Genomic DNA, 23,688 nt, shown 5'->3' with positions numbered 1-23,688 from the left:
TCATCAAAGTGACCTATCACATTTGGGCTCCGCCTCCAAACCATCCAAAGGGGCTTAATTGGCAGCAGGTATGCAGGTAAACTCAAACATCCATTCAGCTGCTTGGTGCTTCAGAAGGAAAATTGTCAGCTTGTGATTTAAATCACAGGAAACTCGCAATTTAGAGTCCAGCCAGAGGGCTGCTGTTGTTTATCTGTAAAGTCTTTCATCTAAACTTACACATTTTAATAATTATGTGGACACATCTGGATCATGTAAACTAATCTAACCCAGCAAACATGAAACCAGGTAACCACCAGAGTTCATACTCTAACTGCTAGCTGCTCTGCTAGCTAAGCTAACTCACGTGAAAAAAATGAGGTGATGCTGCTGGGAGTGACGTCACAGACTAGCAGTTAATCAGCATATATTTAATCCTTATTTTCTGCTCCTGTCACCTCTGTTTACCTCTGACAACAAGAACATTTAGCCAACAGTTTATTAACTTTGGTGAAATTATGAACAGGCATCAGCGCGGTCACTTATACTGTCCTTTAGTGCTGCAGCAGCAGGAACTCCAGTTAATCTGAAATCTCTTTTTCTCTCTAAAGCACAGCGACGGCAGACTGAGTCAAAGACAGAAATCTTATTTAAACACCAAACATTCACCGGCGTCACTTCCTGATCCAGGATTCAAAGAGGACGTTGCACTTACTCAGCTTCTTCCCATGAACATCTTCACTGTGCAGCTCTCTGCTGTCTGGGCCAGGTCTGTGTAGAAACAGAGAAAATCCTCTGCTTCTTCTCCATCATCAGTCCTCTGTGTCTGCAGGCTGCGTCACATTAAAGAATTCACACCAGCAAAGAGTCTGAAGTTCCAGTTTACAGGTCAAAGCTCAGCTGCTGCACTGTGTATAACACTTCACTGTTCAACAGTAGATAGCCCGACTGTGGCGTCTCTGCAGCCATAAATAGTTTATACATTAAACACTAAACCATAAAAGAGTCTTAAACTGCAGCCCGCAAAGCTCAACTGCTGCACCATCATATGAATTTAGATAAATCATTAATCATTATCTTTTCCCTCTCAGCACATTCAGTTGGCCTTGGGGTGTTTTGACTCAGTTACACCATGTTGCAAATGTTGTAAATAACTGTAGTGCTGAACTGGGAGTGATTTGGTTGTATTGGTTTGGTTTTTGGTTCTATATTTCCATGTAGATGAAAGAACACAGATTCATTCTTACCTTTTCAAAATGACTGTGAGGTCCACCACGTCTATGATTTTATGCCTCTTCCTGTGATATTGCGAGTCATCTGCAGCGAACCACTCTTACTAGATTGTATCACATCAACTCAACAAGAACTGAGAAGTGTTAAGTTGTTAAATTTCATGCAGATCGTATATGATTTAATTATGTTCATGTTAGAAACACTTTTTTCCAAACACGTTAGACTCTTATAAATGTAATAAGCATCCAGTTTCTCTTTTTTGAGTGAATGATTAAGAAGGATAAACAGAGTGTTTCTATATATAAATAGTTTCTGATTCATCTTCAGTCCATCGTCTGATTAACCTGACGTTCATATTTCTGAGTGGGAACTAAATGATTCCACCATCATTTCTGTTCTCTCTATATCCAAGAGCAACATTTGGACTTCTGCTGTTTCCATTTCATAACCATGTTTTAATTATTAACAAACAAACCCAGTCTTCCACGTGTCACTTTATGCTGGATCCGAGTGATTATTTATGATAAAGTCCAGTGGTGTTCATTTAGAGAATTAAAGGCAAACTGCTCAAAGGTCAGCTGTCTTTAGATCAATCATTAACCTGCAGATGGTGAGAAAAACTAGTTTTGTCCTGCAGATGGCGATCTTGCACCGAGTTCATAGAGCGAACTTACTTTTAGCCTGGGTTGGACTAGATATGAGCATCTTCCACTCTGGTTTTCACTGTTAAATACACTTGTTTGATTTCACTTGTAAAAGTTGAAAAATAAACATTTTTTTGCAAAAATTATTTGTTGGCACATTTTTGAGGGTCAAATATCTTGTTTGATTTGAGGAATGTTAAAGTGGAAAAAATGAGTCAGGTTAAAATAGTGGTACTTTAAATCAATAATAATGTAATTTAAAATGTTGATAGTGGTTGAAGTGGGCTTGTAATGTAAATGTGGTCTGATTAAATGTGACATTACTGGTGACGCTGCATAAAACCCTGATAAAACAGTTCTATTAGTGGGTCTGTGTGATCAGCATGCAGTGGGTTAAGGTAAGGCATTGACTAGTAGAACGTCATGTTGGTGTATGACAACACATGAGCCAACATCAGACTCCAACCGCTATGATGCTAAAGATGAGAAGATCCAGTGTGACATCAAGCGTTACCTGGCAACAGAAGGCCTCAGCCCATCTGACTTTATTGGAGGATTTTTACACCAGCAACACTGTTTAGTTTGATATGACAGATTAACAACATGCTGTGATATCCAGTTCATCTGTAATAGATACTGGATCTAATCAGTGAGCAGATATTTGATCACCTTATTTATAACTATACTAGAAACAAATACAACTGTGTTGGTGATTCATGCAAACTTGCATATCAGCCTTTTAATATAGATGATAAAAAATATGCAGCCAAACATTTGTGGACATGGATAAACTATCTGATCCAAAAAGCAGGAAGTGACACAGCTAGAAAATGAAAGTGTGTAACAGCTGAAGTCAAATGTAATGCAGAGTTGAATCTGCACTTGGATCCATCTGTGAAAGGTCCACATGTAGGGATTACATGAGTCATGATGTTTGTCAGTCCAGCTTGATAACTCCATCTACTGTGGGCTACATATACTGGGCTGGTAGCTGCATAGTTTCAAATCAGAGGCTCCTCTAACACAGGCAGCCATGTTGAGTTTAGACTCCAGCCGACCACCGGCAGTCTGAAATGGAATGAAGCCCATTGACAGCCAGCAGGTCTAAACAGGAATGGAACGCGTGGCTATGATGTGGCCGCAGCTGACACAGGATTGTTTCAAACTAAACATCAGACGCATTTCACAGAGTTCACAAATAAAGTCACGTTTTTATCTTTGAAGATCATCATAAAGTAGAATTTATGGTCCAGCAGACAACAGCAGGAGGTTTGAGCCCTTCTGATGCAGCAGAAACAGGATTTGGAGGAAGATGTTAATAGATTAGAAAGAATTGTACACTGTGAATCAATGGAAGTCTTTCTAGATAGACAGATCTTTAATAATCCCTCAGGTAGGTTCCTCTGGGACAGTCACAGATAGAGACACCAATTCTGACGTTTGAAAGCCTGACTTTGAATTTTCATAACTCGTCATGTACACAGATGTTAATTATACATATTCCTAGTACTGAACTCTAAATCAATATGAAGAAAATGCTCCTACTAATCTGCATATATGTTGATATCAAATCCTTTTCCAGCACATGGATAAATCTCTATAAATCTTTCAGTCTGATCAGAATGGGCACAGTGTTGTTATTGCAGCACTCCCTGATGTTTGAAAAGCTAAATGTCCATTTTAAAGTGGTTGTGTGTAGGATTGTGTTTTCCTTCCTTTGTGCAGTTCTTACAGTAAACATGTTTGAATGTTTCCTGTTCCCCTGATGCTTCTTCCTGTTGGATAAAGTTGGTTTGAATAACATGTTCTTATAGGTTTCAATGAACTTCAAACTGGGATCCACTTACAAAACTGTCTCATTTTATTGGAACGATCCACATTTGCATCCATTCACGGTACATTTGACATCAGGTCTGAACACGTTTGTACACATGATGAAAGGACAGATGGTGTTTGTGTGTCCTTCTTAAACTTAGTGTGAATGTTTCATCATGTAGAACTACTTAGAACAAAGTCTTTGGGAACATTTGGAGAACACGTTTAGGAAAGTAACATCCTGGTAGAACATTTTCTTAAAGCAAAGCAGAGCTGCAACATGACTGTGAGGATTCACAATAATAAAGTCACAATACTTTATTATTATGAAGACTAAAGTGCACCTTAATGCTGCCAATGAATACACATGTGTGAGCACAGCTGACATACACTACACTGACCCCACTCGCCCCATTTCTTCATCCAATTCTTGCTCTTGTGCTTGAAATGAGACGCAGATGTAGCAAAAGTAAGAGGCTCTAAAATCCACAAAAAGGGGGCTTGTTAGATCAGGATATTGGATATGATGCATATAAAACATGGATAATACACCACTTTATTTGAAGACTTCCCATCTGTAGCACTGCCTCAGTTCTGGATGTTTCCACAGACTCCTCTGGGCTCTGTGCACCTAGAGAAAAGGTCAAAGGTCAGCAGCACATGTAGTTGGGACAATTCTTCATTTACAAACTACAGTCACACAAACTACACAATCATTTTCCTCCAATTACGACTTTTCACTTGCAGAAATGGTCCTGTACGATTTCTAGGTTATGATATCAAAAACTAGTTCCTAATGGCAGCGATTCACTCATTTAACATGTGTTTCCACCAACCTCACACACAGATCCAATAAGATCAGGAAGTGGGCAGTATAGTACAATATGTGTTATTTTGTCCTGCACTGTGCAAACTAAAGATCTGCTGAAGTGTTGGAAATGATTCAGATGATTCAGATGTTTCTTACATCCTGCGGCTCCCCTTCGCCCGCTACGTGTAATTAATGCGGAAGCGGTGTCAAACTTCTCTACGTCTTTTTTGGATTCTGCATCTGTCACTCTCGACTGTTGTTCTCTTCACTCGGTTGATGACTGTGCTAATACCTTGTTATCGCTATTTTCTTCAATTCTTGATACTGTTGCCCCCATTAAAATGAAGCGCCCTAGAACCTACTCTCAGTGTTGGCTTAATGACACTACGCGGGCTTTACGTCGCGTGTGTCGGCGCGCTGAGAGAAGGTGGAAAAAAGATAAACTTCAGGTTTCTCTCGACATGCTACGGACTAGCCGCTTAAAATTCCAAAGTGCTGCTAAAACGGCCAAAACGTCCTTCTTGTCTAAAATCATCCTGGCCAATGGCCATAACCCCCGTACCTTATTTAAAATTTTTAACTCTGTGGTTAACCCTTCCCCGGATATGTCTTTAAATTATTCTCAGGCTCTCTGTGAGCGATTTCAAATTCATTTTTTAGATAAGATCACATTTCTTAAGTCCTCTCTTCCTCCTATTTTATATCCCCTCCCCATCCCCGAGTGCATTTCAACATTCCACCAGTTTGAGCCTGTGTCACTTTTGTCTCTTAAGCGGCTAGTTGCTCAAATTAATAACACCAATACTGTGCTTGACATTCTTCCATCTCGCATAGCTAAGGACTGTTTTGATGTAATCGGACCTAGTATCCTATTTCTTATGAACTTTTCCTTGCTCTCAGGCTGTGTTCCTTTGGCTTTTAAGCATGCTGTAGTCTACCCGATTCTTAAAAAAATAAATTTTGACTGTTATGACCTTTCAAACTACAGACCCATCTCTAAGCTTTCGTTCTTGTCCAAGATCCTGGAGAGACTAGTTCTCTCCCAACTCCAGGTGTACTTGGACACGAACCATATCGCTGAGAAATTTCAATCTGCCTTTAAACCATTGCATAGCACTGAAACGGCGTTGCTTAGAGTTCTTAATGATATTCTTGTAACCACTGATACTGGACGCTCTATGGTCCTAGTTTTACTCGACCTCTCTTCGGCCTTTGATATGGTGGACCATAACATTTTATTACTAAGACTTGAGCACACTGTGGGTATTAGAGGCACTGCCCGCGACTGGTTTAAATCATACCTCGCTGATAGATCCTTTTCAGTTAACTTAGGCACCTTCTCCTCTTCCTCCGCTCCGGTCTGTTGTGGTGTTCCTCAAGGATCAGTTTTAGGCCCTATTCTATTTTCATTGTATTTGCTTCCCCTAGGCGCAATCCTTGAAAAATACAATATCGCCTTCCACTGTTACGCCGATGATATACAGATCTACTTTGAACTTACTGACGACCTTGCTGTGTCCCTACACTACTTTCAAGAATGCATGCGGGAGGTCAAAGAATGGTTCCTGAGTAATTCTCTTGTGTTAAATGATAAAAAGACTGAGATTGTGGTGTTCAATAGTAAAATCCCTCGTGCCCGACTCTGTGCTGCCCTGGGTTCCTTTGCTAACTTTTCTTGTGACTATGTCAGTAACTTGGGATAGCTCGCTCAAACTCGATAAGCAAGTATCTGCTGTAGTGAGATCTAGCTTCCACCAACTGCGCCTTATTTCTAAGGCTAGGCATTATGTTCCACATGAGGACCTGGAGAAGCTTATCCATGCTTTTGTGACCTCCAGGTTGGATTATTGTAACTCCTTGTACTACGGTCTTCCCTCTTCTCTTCTTCTTAGACTGCAAACAGTTCAAAATGCAGCAGCCCGCCTCTTGACTGGTACCAGGAAATTTTGCCCTATTACTCCTGTTCTAGCTAGCTTGCATTGGCTGCCCATAAGGTACCATATTCAATTTAAAATGCTACTCCTTACATTCAAAACTATTAATAAATTGGCGCCAAGTTATCTTAGTGAACTTCTCAAACCACATACTCCTGCTAGAACACTTAGATCTGCCACTCAACAACTTCGGACCCAACCCAGATCTCGGTTGAGTCCCGGGGTGACCGTGCGTTTGCTCTGGCTGCCCCAGTACTGTGGAATACCCTTCCTCTCGACCTCCGCGCATCTGATTCCATTGCACTGTTCAAATCACGACTAAAAACCCACCTATTCAATCTTGCCTTTCCCTCTAGTTAATATTTCTTGTATGACTTTATATTATGCACTTTTATGCTCATTTAATTTCTTGTTTGCTCTGTACCTGTTGCTTTCTTATGTATCAGTGACAGCTACCTGCTTGCATACTTAGTACTTGCCTTGGTCCTATTTCTATTATCTTCCTTCTATTCCCTATGTTACTTGTTAAGCACCTTGGCATACCCTTGGTTTTTAAGTGTGCTTTATAAATAAAGTTTATTATTATTATATTATTATTTTGGACGATAAAGCAGAAGATCAGACATGAAAGTGGAGATAACAGAAGACCTGCAGCAAAGGGTCAGAGGTCAGACTGGGCCACTGGATTCAACAATGAGCCAATGATCATCTTGTCAAGTAGTGACTAAAGCAGAGCCCTGACGTTCTGACATTTATCACACAGTTAGAACAAATGTCTGCTGATGACTTCATCTCATGAAATGACTGATAGATGTCAATTCATTGATCAGCTGAGCTGCTGCTGCTGATTTTCATCGTGCACAGAAACATTCAGCTTGTGTCAATCAGTAAATAACTCCCACTACTCTCAGTTTGAACTGTTCCCACTCAAAATGCTGTCAGAACAATGGTCATTGTAGAACTTCACAAACATCAAGTGTTGTTTTCCACATGTAAGATCAGCAAACTTACAGAAACTTCCTGTTGCCACACACGGCCTCTAAAATCTTTCTGTCTGAAGTCCACTCTCTGTGTCGGATCTACAGGAAACAGCAAGATCTTATTAACATGGTTTTCAATGTGTCTCCTTACAAAAAGTCCAACCAATGAACAAATGTGTATATTTGCGGAGGCCGAACAAAAGCATGAGACATTTCTCTGTTTCTATAAACTGGTGTCAAACACAAATATGAAGAGTCATTGACAGACTCCAAAATGCCCCCGCAGTGAATCAACGGGAAATCCTACAGTGTGGCAGAGAATCTTAATGGCTCCAACATCAACACATCCACAATGTTGGATCCAGTTCTACCTCACAGAGTTACTAAGACACACCCTCTGCCAGCATTACAACAGCTCCACCTGCTTCACCTGCCTCCTCAGCCTCTGTACACCTGAAGAGAAAAGAAAGGCTCCAAAAGCTCAAATCTACAGAGGATTCATGAAGTTTCATCCAACAATAACATGTTTGCCTTCCACAGTGTGCTGTTAGACACCACTGTACCTCTGCCATTTCAAAAAGAGCAGCTTGCTAACATTTTGGCTCCAAACACTTTGTGTTTAAGTTCCTAATCTTTGTTTTCTTTGTGAACAACATCTGGAGCTTTTTGACTCATAGAAACATCATTTTGTTCTTTAGATGACAGCAGATTGGGACTGAATAATCAATCACTATCAAACCAATAAAGATGCTGATTTTACAGGAACTTTGTTGGAGAAGCTGTAAAGACATGAAACTGGTGGAGATCCCAAACCAGTTGATAGTGCTGATTATTCCAAATAAAGCTGTTTTCCATTTGAGATGACTTTCTGTCCTGATATATAATAAAGATGTTAGTTGTTTTTGAGCCCCTGTATTAAAAGTAGATCCAGTTTAAAGTCGGCTTGAGTTTGATTTCTTTATGTCAAAGCTGCTCATGATGTTGAGCTGCTGATGGAATAAAAACAGTGAAAAATCTGCCTCAATATAAAAGCATGTAGTCCAGACTTAAATGTAGCCTGTTGTTAGCTGAGGTCCACACACAGTGTTTGACAGTGTAAACTGTGTGAAAGGGCTGCTGGTGGAGCTCACTAGGATGAGCAGGTGACCATGTGCCACGAGGTGGAGAGCAGCTGGCCTGGCTTTGATTCTGACCACGTCCCCTTTCTCTCTCCCTCTGCTTTGCTGTCACTTATCTTCACTGCTCTGTCCAATAAAGCTGAAAAAGGCCCCAAATCAAAGAAATCTGCCTGCAGCCTCTGAAATGTCTTCTGTTTCCTTCCAGAGGCCGATGACTTTTTCACTGTCAGCCCATCAGACAGTCCAGTAGCATTTATGATGATGTCATGATGTTGAAGAGACTGCTATGGTGGCCTCCCATGACCCCCAGCCTCATCTACACTGAGATGCAGACATTTGAAAACATTCAGCAGACAACTGAATAATAGTACAACGCAACAGTCTGTGTACAGACACACACTGACCTTTCATAGAGTCAAAGGAGTCAATCAAACACAGCTAGTTGAGCCCTTTCTTGTGTGAGTCTAAAGTGAATCTAGTATTTGAAAGTCCACTTCCTGTATTTGTTGTTGAAGACTTCTTCAGCTTCTTCTCAAGGACATCAGCTGCTTGTTTGGCAGCAGAGGCAGTTAAGAAGCTTCCTGAAAAACACTGAACAGTGAGTTCACTGTGGCATATGACAAATTCAGCTTTCTATGTGGAAATGTGTCTGTGTCAACCTTTCAAATGCTGTTGAATCCAAAACATCAGCGGCTCCTTGGCTGCTCACATTAGGCACTTCTGTCTTTGTGACAGTCCAATGACATCACAGCTGTTTCCACCCCCAGTGTCTCAGGACTGGACACCTTTAAACATGTGGAGGATCAAACAGCCGTCCAGCTAAACATACATGAAACTATCAAAGCTGACAATCATTCCAATAACATCTAATGGTACATATATATAGACACAGGACTACAAGGAAATGGCTCTCAGCATCTGGCTGTGGGAACAATTGAGTCCCTCTTTTGTGTTCAAATTGTGTGCATGTTTTAGATGTGTGTCACATGTAGAAACACAAAAATCCCACAATGACACAAAGATTGGTTTGACACAACTGTGCAGCTGTAAGTTGTTTCTAATGATTCGTTGAAGCTCTTCTAACATTCTGGAGACAATCAGTACATGAATCTGTTCAACACAACAACAATTTGACTTCAGTGTGAACGTTTGCCATTAAATAACCTTCTTCATCTAGCTGACAGCATCCTTCATTCTATGATATTAACAGTTCCTCCTGTTGATGACAAACCTCTGACATGATCTGCTTGAGGAGCTTTTTCATGCGAAGCTCTCTGAGCTCAGGGCCAGGAAGGGGACAGCAAGAGACTGAACAGGCTGATCCGAAGGGCCAGCTCTGTTCTAGGATGCCCTCTGGACCCAGTGGAGGTGGTGAGTGACAGGAGAATGGTGGCTAAGCTGTCATCCCTGCAGGACAACATCTCCCACCCCATGCAGGAGACTCTGACAGCACTGAGCAGCTCCTTCAGTGGCTGCAGTACCCACGGTGTGGGACGGAGAGATTTCGCAGGTCTTTCCTCCACAACAAAGACTTCAACTGATCAAAACACACACATGTGCAATAACACTAAGAGCAATACCCTTTTTCTGAAAAGTTGTTGTTAATAGAATGTCAAATATAATGTCAGTATTATCTTTTAATTATATAGGTTTACTTATGGTAGAATGCTGCATGTAATCATTTGTGTTTAGAAGTATGTAGTTGATAGTATCCTGAAAGAATGTCTCATCCTAGGAAGCTTGTGTGATTCCAGAGTTTTCTGGTTTTCACACCCACATCCTGGGAGCATGGGAGAGGTCGTACCTTCTTTTATTGTTTTATGATAGGATAAACTATCTATGTCTGTTTTACTCTAAGTGCATTTTGTTTAGATGAACTGCTGGACTTCCAGGCCAGCAGGTTAGGAAGTCGGTTATGGACACACACACACACCTAAACATCCACATTCCAATGTAAGGAACAAACACCCACTGATGTATAAATAAAGGCCAGGGCAGTTTCAGAGCGCGTGTCACAGAGCCATCACTCTCACTGTGGATGCTCTGTGCTGCCCTTGTATGCAAGTAAAACTGTGTTTCTCCTCTCTGATTCTCAACTGAAGAAGTGTTTTAGAATAAATCTCTTGACATTTGTTTTGGTCCTTCGTAGCCGGAGCAGAAACATCAGAACTGTTATCTGTGACTCTGTCCCAGGATCTGGCACACTGTTTCCTGACGCCGTGGAGCCAGCACCGAAGACTGTGCACAGCCCTCTTAGACAAGGAGGACCCGGAACGTTTGAGTCCGGGCCGGTCTGTTCCACAGCGGTGGGATTCAGTCTGACAATCCGAACCACCAGTGAGTCGTCTGAGGGTGAGAAACACTATTTTCATATATAAGACGGCCGCAGAGATTTAATGAAATGCGTAAAATAGGTTAAGGTTCGCCGAAAGGAACCAAATTAGGCTTAGGTTTGAGAGGTAGCCGTAATTACTACGTAACAAATTAAAATAGGTTAAGGTTCGCCGAAAGGAACCGAATTAGGCTTAGGTTTGAGAGGTAGCCGTAATTACTACGTAACAAATTAAAATAGGTTAAGGTTCGCCGAAAGGAACCGAATTAGGCTTAGGTTTGAGAGGTATTCTGTGTGTCGGTGTTAAGCAGTGACGATAATAATAAAATGTCTTAGTTTGTCACTTTCAGGTGAATAGCAGACCTGGATCAGTTTTCCACATACAGCAGTCGGAAGAAAGTTATAGTTTAACATCATTGAAAACAATCAGGCCAAGTTTCTGGCTAACTTATTTACAGCTCCATGTGTCCCTCAACCTCACAAGTGAGCTCTCACTCCTCCCTGAAGACGAGGAATGCAGCTCCAAAGAGCAATAACATGGCAGATAAAGAGACAGCAGAGTCCTGAGCAAAGAGTCCCAGCAAGCAGCAGCAGTGTGGACAAACAGCATTGGAGAGGAAAAACAAACCCATCATCCTGACTGGATGAATGGCACTGTGTTTCCAACTAGCTGCAAATTCACTGTGCTTGTGAAAAGAACGTTTGAGGAGAACTGAGGAGACTGTTGGAGTTTGACATTTGTCACCTTTGGAGAAAATGGCAAAAAGAGACAGTGAAGAATACAGGACAAAGCTGGAAGAAGAACTGCCGGCTATTGGACTGTTGAAGTGGGAGAGGACAACAGAGTGAGAGCAGTAGGTGAGAACACAGAGGAATGCTGTTGTTTAATGTGGGAAATCAAACTTTGGGTTAGCAAACCTGGGGAAAATAATACTGACTGCTAAAGTTGAAAATTGTGAAGGAATCTGAACCACTGAAAAAAGAAACATATACAAAATCACACACACAAGCGGAACATGCATTAACCCTACTAACACAAACAAAAGACAGCTCATGAAGATTAGGCAGCATCTTGAGCATGTGAGTCTGTTTATCATCTTGTCCAAGTCACTTCGCGTGATGAAAAGATCAGTGGACTCATAGCACGTTAGTTAAAAATGATCAATTAATAGCAGAGAAGTGTGTAGGAAAGGCAGCTTTAAGAACATGCCCTGCTGGAGATGCAGCTCCACTGACACATTGATTAAACCTGCCTAATAACACAAACACACATGCAATGAAAATCAGCTTGTTATCTCGCATCAGTGTTAAAATAGTGTCAATTTAACAGAGACTTGTTATCAAATGCTGAATTTATCCAATGCTGACAGTTAACTCTCTATGGTTGCACGACAGCAGTTTAATTTTTGTGGGAAAAAAGATTCTGGTTTGAACAACCAGTGATCAGACAATAAATTTAGTTGTTAATATAGTAAATTGGGAGATGCTTTCTGCCTGATTGATGCAGCACAAAATATTTTACTGTATGAGGGAAATTCTATTTTTGTGATAATATTTTGAACATGCATTTCTGTTGTCCTGTCATCTTAGTGGGTTGATAGCTGATATGAAAATTAGTTGGTTGTTCTTAGATTAATGAAAGGTGATTGAATTCTAGCACGAGTGAATGGGAAGTGTTGGAGTTTGTTAGAGTGGAGACTCTAAAACACTGAGTTTCCTGTTGTGATGTGTGAGTGAATCCTGCACCCAGATACACAACTCTGAACACATAAGAACACACTTCTTTTGTGAAATGCATGACAACATGTCACATGTTTTATGATGACGGGGAAAAAAGGAAAACTAAATGAGATCTTTGGCCTAAATGAGTAAAAAGGTACAGATTAAAATCATAGCTAATAAGACATTAGGCTTATGTTGTGTGTTGTGCGGCTGATGGTTGGTTTGGTGTTTATCTAGCTGATGATTTTTCTTTTGTTGTGAAGTTGAGCCTGCCAATTAGTATGATGGTTTGATAAATCATGCTAATGGTATGATTTACCCTCCTGAGATGAGGAGCGTGTGTCATGACTTAACGAGGCCTTTTTATTTTGATACTTTCACAGTGCACTGAAAGTTTTGTTTGATAATCTCTGTTTGAGCAGATCTGCACGATTGGAACAAAAGCGCTATACGACATGTCGAGGAAACCGTTGCAAACAGTTGACTTTCTCCAAAAAATTAAAATGGGCTCAGGAGAAAGTCACTTATCTGGGACAATTAAAATGAAAGTCCCTGTCAAAAAGGATACAGCAAGATAATCCAGTCTAAATTCTTCTTTTGAAATTTTCTTCTTTTTCTTTTTAAAATGACGTCATTTTGCTGAGTGTGGAAACTGAATGCGTCGATGGGTTCCACTTTTAGCAAAGAATGAATGAATGCATGAATGAGTGAATGACAAATGAGTAAGAGAAATGAAACTGACTGATTGACAACAGCTGACAAAAGCTGACACGATTTTACTGATGTAACACGACTGTGCAGAGTTAACCCCCACCTGACAAAGGTGCAGATAAATCTATGTGTGTTTCTTCTTACAAGGCGCAGGAAGATGACAGCAACATTCGAGGTTGTGTGACGATCTAACCTTTTAAATGCCATTTTCTGTGTTTGAGAATCTATCAGGGGTGTGTTATTTATTGGCTTGTGCGCAGCGTTAACATTTCTTTTCTACAGCAGAGAGTTAATCATGTGTTTGATTATGTGAGTTACAGTAGGGCACACTAATGGTTGATGTTTTTTCTATTACAGGATTACTGGGTTTATGAGTGAAGGGAACCTACAGGCTATATGTTGATTATGCTGTTACACTGTGTTGTTGGGAAAATGTTAAAGGTTACTTTGACGATGTGAATAACATGTGAGAACTTTATGATCTTTTTACAGCACCTCTGGACCCTGTCAATTTGTGCCTGACCTCCAGGATTATCCATGTGTGTTGCTAATGTTTGTTTTTCTAAGTGTGCATGTAGAGGATTCAGCAGAGACGGACAAGTAACGTGAGAAAGCAAATGAGAGATGCAGTGTTTATGGAGTAGTTTAATATGGGGCTCATTAGCTGGCCACTACTGAGCTCCTAGTGATAGCTGAGTGGAGTGACTTTGCTTAAGGGAAGTCACCGATTACATTAATGTTAACTGAGTACATGGGATGATCCGTGTCTGAGGCAAATTATGCCAATAATTGCAGTTTACTGATTTGAGAAAACCTGCACATGATACTTGTCCTGTTGATGCTGAATGCTTTCTTACTCGTAGTATACAATTGTTTATAAGTGTGAAGGTTGATTTTACTTCTAGATCTTGTTTTCCAGGCCATGATGGTGTGTATGCAGGCTCCTGGCGGAGCAGGGTTTTAAGCAAACCTAATATGCAAAACACACTAACATCTTTTATTGCAGGATTATAGGTCCGGGGTGGTGCTGCTCCAGAGGGGGAGACACCCTGATGTTGCCTGGGACATGATCTAGCTACCCTTTTTTTTCTTTCAGACAGGAATCTAGGTTTGATGAGTTGACTCATGGGAGTGTCCATGCGTCAAGAGGAGGGGTTCAGAATTACAGAGTTACATGAAACTATCTTTTTTTTTAATGTTTTCTAAATTATGTTTTTATGATTTTTGCAGTGATTTGTGTGATTAACGGTTCATTTACAGGTATTAAACCTATGCAAGTGGTGCATCTATGTTTAGATGAGGCTTTGATGGTCCATAAATGAAGCTCACTGAACTAAAGAATGTGGTTTGATGATGATTGACATGCTTTCCAAATAGAAGGTTTTTCCTTCTAGCAAGGAAATACAGGTGCAGCAGTTAAAGTATTGCTGAAAGGAATTTTCTGAGGCCCAGTGAGAAGCAACCCATTCCAGGCATAGCTGACAGCCAAAGCAATGGTAGAGGTCAAAGGTCGAGCTGTTTGGGGCCCATCATGAGATCAGATTTCGGAGCCACAGCAAGGACCACGAAGCTGCGTTGGAATGAGAGCTGTGCCAAGGGGGCTTTCCAGAGACCAACGGAGGAGATTGTGGATGACAGACGGGCACCTGAAGGATGAGGGGAGCGTGCCAAGCTCCAATCGACAGCGCAGGCGGAGTCCAAGGATGGCATCATGATTCTGTGAAAAGCACAGGAACCAGAAGCGATGGTGGTGATGACAGCAGTTTCCTATGAACATCACCTAATGCTGTGTCACTATACTGTGCATACGATGGCACAGTGAAGACTGCTGGGATCATAACAGCAGTAAGATAACTGGATCCAGCATCCTTTCCATAGAGGATTTTTTCCTGCAGAGAGAATGGACAATGGAGGAGTCATAAATATCCCCCACAGGACAAGGAGGCCTGAAGTGAGGTGATGGGGGTTGGCAGAGGCCATAAAACTAGAGTGCTGAAGAGGTCTGCAGCTTTTACGATAGCTGAGACCCACGTTGACAAACAACAAACTCAACTGGTATGTTTGAATGTCTATTCTACATACATTTGGACTCTGATCCTATGGACAGTGATGGGAACAACTGGAAGAGACATCTATGAGGCACTGCAGAACTTAACTGTTCTGCAGAAATATGTGGCGGACCACACATCAGAAGGATGACTCTGAAGTTACAAAGGGAAACAATTTTGCTGATAAAGCAGCAGCCATAGCAACCACAGTCTTACTAACGACTTATGAAAATCACACTATCCCACTGTCTATACTGCAGGATGAACAAAAGCAGCACGATCAAAAGAACAAACGCAATGGCTAAAACACGGAGCATTATTAGACACTGATGACATATGAAATAGCAGGAATTCCCATTCTTCCCAAATCATTACACAAAACAGCCGCTCTAGTGAGCCATACATCAACAATTTTATACTGTAAATTTTGAAACTTCAGCAGAAGAATATGTGAGAACATCTATGACCTGCCAAAAACACAATACTTAAGGTTGAAGCCAGTTGCTAAAAAGACTACTTATTGAATTTGGAATATTTTTACTTTTATTTTGTGTCTTTGTAACATGTATCCTGCCATGCCTAAAACTCATGATTAACCGTATAATATTTTCCACTGTTACTGAATACATAGTCATGACGAATGATGATGAAGACTCCGACCTGTTGCAACGTGAAGATTTTGTGTGATTAATGAGGATGTGACAGAAAATGTATAACAAGATGTTACATACTGATATTTCATTTAAAAGTTAAACTGACAACAGGGGGGAATGTTAATAGAATGTCAAATATAATGTCAGTATTACCTTTTAATTATATAGGTTTACTCATGGTAGAATGCTGCATGTAATCATTTGTGTTTAGAAGTATGTAGTTGATAGTATCCTGAAAGAATGTCTCATCCTAGGAAGCTTGTGTGATTCCAGAGTGTTCTGGTTTTCACACCCACATCCTGGGAGCATGGGAGACGTCATACCTTCTTTTATTGTTTTATGGCAGGATAAAACGTATCTATGTCTGTTTTACTCTAAGAGCATTTTGTTTAGATGAACTGCTGGACTTCCAGGCCAGCAGGTTAGGAAGTCGGTTATGGACACACACACACACACACACACACACACACACACACACACACACCTAAACATCCACATTCCAATGTAAAGAACAAACACCCACTGATGTATAAATAAAGAACAGGGCAATGGCACGGGGCGAGTCTCAGAGCCCGCACTTCTGTGCGAGCTCTGTGGCTGCCCTTGCTTGCAAGTAACTAACTGCAGTGTGTTTCTCCTCTCTGATTCTCAACTGAAGAAGTGTTTTAGAATAAATCTCTTGACAGCCCTCAACGACTTTTACTGCCGGTTTGATGAGACATCAAGCAGCTTTCACAACTCAATAGAGAATTCCCCAACAATAGAGACACTTTGGTCACTCATGGTAAATGGACTGATTCTTATATAGCGCTTTTCTACTCTCCCGGAGTACTCAAAGCGCTCTATACAACACACCACATTCACCCAGTCACACCCATTCTCACAAGCAATACCTCTATACTGAGTGCTTTCTAACTCCACTCACACACATTCATACTCTGATGGATGCATCGGAGAGCAACTTGGGGTTAGTATCTTGCCCAAGGATACTTGGCATGCAGACTGGAGGAGCCTGGGATCAAACCTCCAACCTTCCAATCAGTAGGTGACCTGCTCTACTTCCTGAGCTACAGCCACCCCATCCCCCCACAACAAAGCAGTTAATGCTATGAAAGACTTCACCCACAGGAGCAACCTCCTCACTTCACACCTATGAGGATTTCACACCACCTTCTCCCACTACAACCCTTCATATTCATGAAGCAGATGTGAGGAAGCAGTTTAACCCTTTAGAAATACTAAAGAACCAATTCAATTCAATTCAATTGTATCTATATGGCGCCAAATCACAAGAAAAGTAGCCTCAAGACGCTTTATATTGTACAGTAGATACAGAGAAAAGCCCAACAATCATATGACCCCCTATGAGCAAGCACTTTGGCGACAGTTCGAAGGAAAAACTCCCTTTTAACAGGAAGAAACCTCCGGCAGAACCAGGCTCAGGGAAGGACGGGGCCATCTGCTGCGACCGATTGGGGTGAGAGAAGGAAAACAGGGTGAATGACATGCTGTGGAAGAGAGACAGAGATTAATAACAGATATGATTCAATGCAGAGAGGTCTGTTAACACATAGTGAGTGAGAAAGGTGACTGGAAAGGAAAAACTCCTCGTGTGTCATAGTGGTCTGATCAGACAATATATTTACCCTTCTTTGCCATTTCATGTTTAGGTCAGTTATGTTTGTTTAGGTCAGTTATATTTCTTTGTGCACTCATTTGGTTTGTTAAGTTTGCAGTTCTTTGCCTGAGTTCAGTTATGCCAGCTTTAACCTTGGGATGCCTCAGCTTCTCTTTTATATCCCCCACACTCAACTCTCTGCATCAGGAAGCTCCTGCCACTGGTCACCCTGGGAGTTTCGTCCTTCTACACCCTAACAGTTAGCAGATAACGTAGTGAAGCATTGCTGACACAAAATTTGACTGACTTTAAACACTGGTCACTTCAGGTGTTGCTCTGATATACAGGAAATGACATCACGGCTCAAACTCTTTGTCAGTAAACCATTTCTTTATTTAACATATAAAATTTTGGTTTAATTGTTGCAGGATTTCATTACACAAACAAGCTGAAAAAAACTGCAGAACACATGGATCAATGCATTCAATAAAAATATAACAGGAAACAGATTTCTTAATCAAACTGCTGGAACAAAGCGTACCACTCAACACAAACACTACAGTAGAACAGTTTAGAAAGCTTAAAATGTAACAAGAGGCACATTTTCATTCATGGGTGTGTGGAGATTTGAAATTATTTTACTGTTACTATTCATAATCATTATCATTACTATTACATTAATCATCATTTTATCATTTTACGGATATTACATTAAAGTCTGTATTTCAGGTGGTATTATAATCACATAATAATCCTTCATTGCAGGTGCAACTGTATTCATGTTATACACAGTGCATTTTGTGCTAATTAAAGAGTTGAAGCTCGGGCAAGTTAATTAATGGTCTGAAGCTTCGGGCAGCGCGATGTCTGGCCAATCTATTGAGCAAAGTTAAAGTGACCCATACCTATGAAAGAATTGCATACATGCTTACAATATAATACACCACATATAATCTAGAAACTGAATAGAGGCCTGTGTGTATTCAGCAGCCTGCTGCATTGGAGTTTGCTTGGGAACAGATGTTTGTCTGCACACACACACACACACACACAGTATGTAGACTTGTTTTGTTGTTTAATTCCAGCGATAAGTGAAGTAAAGTAACAGCAAGCATTTGGTGGAGGAGCAGAGGAAGGAGCTGTTGTTGTTTAGGGTTAGGGTGTCCAAGGTTGGGACGACTGGAACGGTTGCATGTTATCTATCTGCTTTGACGCATGATGCTTGTCATCAACTATGTTATATATTTGACTGCTCGCTTATTGTTCTGGGGAGATTGAGGCTGATGTTTTGCAGAGCTCATCTTCCCCACACACGTGTGTGTAATAAAATCATTGTTTTGACCCACTTGGACTGTAGTCGTTTGTCTCTTACCTCAAATACGAACCATGACAGGTGCCTCATCAGATCTTTACAGAAGACTCCACCTGAACTCTGTGGAGCCTGATCTCAAGGGTTTAAGTCTGACCCTGAAACCAGAAGAGGATCTTTCTGTCTCTGCAGATTCACTGTGATCCAGAGATGGCAATGATTTCAGTCCTGCATCACGCTAAGATAACTTAGTAAATGTTTTTGAACATTGGTAACAGTAAACTTCATAATCATTATGCAAATTTTTACTCTGTGAATGGTACTCATGGCCATTGACCCGTGGTTGTTGATCAATGCTCATAAGAATTTGCATATTAATGATGAAGAAATTGACCTCACAGCCCATTGTTCATTCATTGGCCGGTTTCAGTCGTTATGCAAATGTACTGTTTACAAGATTAACGTAAAAGCAGGAATCAAGACGTAACAGTTTATTTGTAACATGGAATCGTTTCTGAGTGGAGTATGAACTGAGATTACTCAAACTCTTTCACAGATGAAGTTCTCTTTCATGTGTCTGCGTTCATGCTTAGTATGATCACATGATTGTGAAAAGGTTTTGTCACAGTGTCTGCACTTGTATGGTTTCTCTCATGTGTGGACTCGTTTATGCTTTTCAAGCTGACGTGCACTGATGAAGGATGACCCACACTGATCGCAGACATGCTTTTTAACGCCACGGTGAAGGAGTTCATATTGTTTGAAGTCCTTTGAAGTGGTGAAGCCTCTCCCGCATTCTTTACAGTAGTTCATTTTGTCTCCAGTGTGTCTACGTTGATGTATTTTCAGAGTCCTTCAATGACTTAAAGTTTTTCCACAAAGGTCACAACAAAAGTCTTTCCCACAGCGATGACAGGGTTGAGAACTTGATCCATCTGTGTCGCTCTGCTTCTAAACAAAAACACAAAGACAGTGTAAGTCAGTCCTTCAACATTTTTATCCTGAACGTCACCTGAAATAAAGAGCATCTCTGCCAAAGTCCAATTACATTTTACTGTTTACATTATCACACTCAGCTCAATTTAATGTGCTATAAAAACAATAAGAGTAAAAACATTAAAGTAATACTAGTTTAATGCTACAATAACAATAACACAATTCTCAAACACTATCCCTAAAAACCTGTGATTAGAGTCTGAATAATCATTCAGAGCTGCCTTTCCATGCAGTAGAATTGCTAACATGCTAACACAATTTGATGAGCAGAGTTGTTTCAAACAGTTGGGCTGACAAGATAAAAATATAAATACCTCACAGTAACTGCACTTGTACAGTCTTTCTGGTGTGGATCTGTTGGTGTGCTTTCAGGTAACGTGGAGATTTAAAAGTCTTCTCACAAAGGTCACATTTATAAGGTCGTTCCTCAGTGTGGGTAAACATGTGACGTCGTAACTCTGTGTTTGTGGCAAACTGTTTACCACACTGATCACAGCTGTACGCCTTAATTCCAGAGTGGGTAACTAGATGACTCTGTAAGCTGTTACTGTGAGTAAAAGCTCTGTCACACTGATCACAGGTGTATGCTTTAACTCCACTGTGGATGAGTTGATGTGATTTTAAGTGTGAAATGTGCGTAAAAGACTTTCCACAGTCTCCACAGCTGAACGGTCTCTCTCCACTGTGGATGAGTTGGTGTCTTTTTAAGCTTCCAGACTCGGTAAAAGACTTTCCACAGTCTCCACAGCTGAACGGTCTCTCTCCAGTGTGGATGAGTTTGTGTCTTTTTAAGTTTCCAGACGTGGTAAAAGACTTTCCACACTTGTCACAGCTGAACGGTCTCTCTCCAGTGTGGATGAGTTGGTGTGATTTTAAGTTTCCAGACGTGGTAAAAGACTTTCCACACTTGTCACAGCTGAATGGTCTCTCTCCAGTGTGAATGAGTTTGTGTGTTTTTAAGCTTCCAGAGTGGGTAAAAGACTTTCCACACTCATCACAGCTGAACAGTCTCTCTCCAGTGTGGATGAGTTGGTGTGTTTTTAATCTTCCAGAGTGGGTAAAAGACTTTCCACACTCATCACAGCTGAATGGTCTGTCTCCAGTGTGGATGAGTTTGTGTGTTTTTAAGTGTGAAATTTGCGTAAAAGACTTTCCACACTCGTCACAGCTGAACGGTCTCTCTCCACTGTGGATCAGTTGGTGTGTTTTTAAGTTTCCAGAGTGGGTAAAAGACATTCCACACTCATCACAGCTGAACGGTCTCTCTCCACTGTGGATCAGTTGGTGTGTTTTTAAGCTTCCAGACTCGGTAAAAGACTTTCCACACTCGTCACAGCTGAACGGTCTCTCTCCAGTGTGGGTGAGTTGGTGTCTTTTTAAGCTTCCAGACTGGGTAAAAGACTTTCCACACTCGTCACAGCTGAATGGTCTCTCTCCAGTGTGGATTAGTTGGTGTGTTTTTAAGTGTCCAGACCTGGTAAAAGACTTTCCACAGTCTCCACAGCTGAATGGTCTCCCTCCGGTGTGGATGACCTGATGCATTTTTAGGAAAGCTTTCACAGTAAAATCTTTCCCAAACTCTTCACGGTTGTATTTTTTTCTTCCACTTGTTTCTTCAACAAAATTGTCGGCCTCTCGAGAGCGCTGACTTCTCGATCCACATTGGTCCTGCAGTGACAGAGATACAAATAGAGGCAGTGATTTGTGGGAAATACATTATTCTAACCGGCCTTTTATTAGTGGTATTTTGTGAGCTTTTATTAAATAAGTATTTATACTTATTTTCATACACACATTGCAAATGTGCTCATGAGAGTTGGCATTCAGTCTTTTGAGGATCAATGCAAACACGCTTACAGACACAGATAAATATTAGACTTGTTTCTAGGGCAAAGATTACAGACATTTGGCTGTGCCTGTACGCCTGCTCAGTGAGATTAGCACAGAATGTACTCTGGATGTTTCAGAGACGTGTACGAGGAGAAAAAACAGCAAATAAAAGGATCGGGACAGTGTGAAATGCAGTCATGAAACAAACTGAACCTTCAAACTCCCTCCATTAACAGTAGTTTTAAACACGAGGCTGGTAGTGATGTGAAGTTCACAAGTTTGCTCTAAGAGTCGATTCTTTGTAGTGAACAAGAAAAACTGGCTTCTGTCACAAGAAGTTAAATAACCTCCCCTACCCCACCCGCCTCTCGCTCTCTCCATATATATATATATCTATATACATATATATACACACACATATATATAGACCATAGCGACCTCCCTGAACAGGGTCCAGTAACCATCACAGTGGCAGACATCCAAGAAAGGGTCTCCAGTATGAAGAGTTGGACAGCACCAGGGCCCGACATGGTTCACGCCTACTGGCTGAAGAAGCTGACTGCACTCCACGAGCGTCTGGCAGCACAAATGAACCAGCTGCTAGTTAACGAGAGACACCCGGAGTGGCTAACCGAAGGTCGGACGGTCCTGATCCCCAAGGATCCCAAGAAGGGACCGGTCCCATCCAACTACCGACCAATAACCTGCCTCAGTACTACATGGAAGCTCCTGTCAGGCATCATATCGGCTAAGATGAACAGGCACATGGGTCAATACATGAGCGGGGCACAGAAAGGGATTGGCAAGAATACCAGAGGCGCAAAACACCAGCTACTGGTAGACAGAACAGTCAGCCGAGACTGCAAGACCAGACTGACCAACCTGTGCACAGCCTGGATTGATTACAAGAAGGCCTATGACTCAATGCCCCACAGCTGGATACTGGAATGCCTAGAATTGTACAAGATCAACAGTACCCTAAGAGCCTTCATCAGGAACTCAATGGGAATGTGGCACACAACACTAGAGGCCAACTCCAAGCCCATAGCACAAGTCACCATCAAGTGCGGGATCTACCAAGGAGATGCTCTGTCCCCACTGCTGTTCTGCATAGGCCTGAACCCCCTCAGTGAGATCATTAACAAGACTGGCTACGGATACCGACTACGGAACGGAGCGGTTGTCAGCCACCTCCTGTACATGGATGACATCAAGCTGTATGCCAAGAGTGAACGAGACATCGATTCACTGATACACACTACCAGGCTATACAGCAATGACATTGGAATGTCATTCGGGCTGGAGAAGTGTAGTCGGATGGTAACAAAGAGAGGGAAGGTAGTCAGAACTGAGGGGATTGAACTACCAGAAGGCAACATTGCAGACATAGAGGACAGTTACAAGTACCTGGGGATCCCACAGGCGAATGGGAACGATGAAGAGGCCGCTAGGAAAGCTGCAACCACCAAGTACCTGCAGAGGGTCAAGCAAGTCCTGAGGAGTCAGCTGAACGGTAAGAACAAGATCCGGGCCATCAACACCTACGCCCTGCCCGTGATCAGGTACCCTGCTGGGGTAATAGGCTGGCCAAAGGAGGAGATAGAAGCCACTGACATCAAGACAAGAAAGCTCCTTACCATGCATGGAGGGTTTCACCCCAAGTCTAGCACCCTGAGGTTGTACGCTAAGCGGAAGGAAGGGGGCCGGGGACTGGTGAGTGTCAGCACCACAGTCCAGGATGAGACAAGAAACATCCACGAATACATCACGAAGATGGCCCCAACTGACAGTGTGCTCAGTGAATACCTCAGGCAGCAGAAACCCAAGAAAGAGGAGGAAGGCGAGGAACCATCATGGAAGGACAGGCCCCTGCACGGTATGTACCACCGGCAGATAGAGGAGGTGGCTGATATACAGAAATCCTACCAGTGGCTGGACAAAGCTGGACTGAAAGA

At 41.7% G+C, this 23,688-nt stretch overlaps 1 long non-coding RNA gene across 1 annotated transcript; it reads right to left on the bottom strand.

Annotated features, from left to right (window-relative positions):
• Window positions 1-18,282: 18,282 nt before the first annotated feature.
• LOC112844612 (uncharacterized) lies at window positions 18,283-20,257 on the bottom strand. Its single transcript, XR_003217347.1, has 2 exons — window positions 20,218-20,257; window positions 18,283-19,858 (listed from the first exon to the last, which is right to left on the bottom strand). It is a non-coding gene; the product is annotated as an uncharacterized LOC112844612 (long non-coding RNA).
• Window positions 20,258-23,688: the final 3,431 nt, after the last annotated feature.

The sequence above is a fragment of the Oreochromis niloticus genome, unplaced genomic scaffold, assembly GCF_001858045.2.
Source record: "Oreochromis niloticus isolate F11D_XX unplaced genomic scaffold, O_niloticus_UMD_NMBU tig00000457_pilon, whole genome shotgun sequence".
Taxonomy (NCBI): domain Eukaryota; kingdom Metazoa; phylum Chordata; class Actinopteri; order Cichliformes; family Cichlidae; genus Oreochromis; species Oreochromis niloticus.
This window is presented reverse-complemented; position numbering and strand designations above follow the sequence as displayed.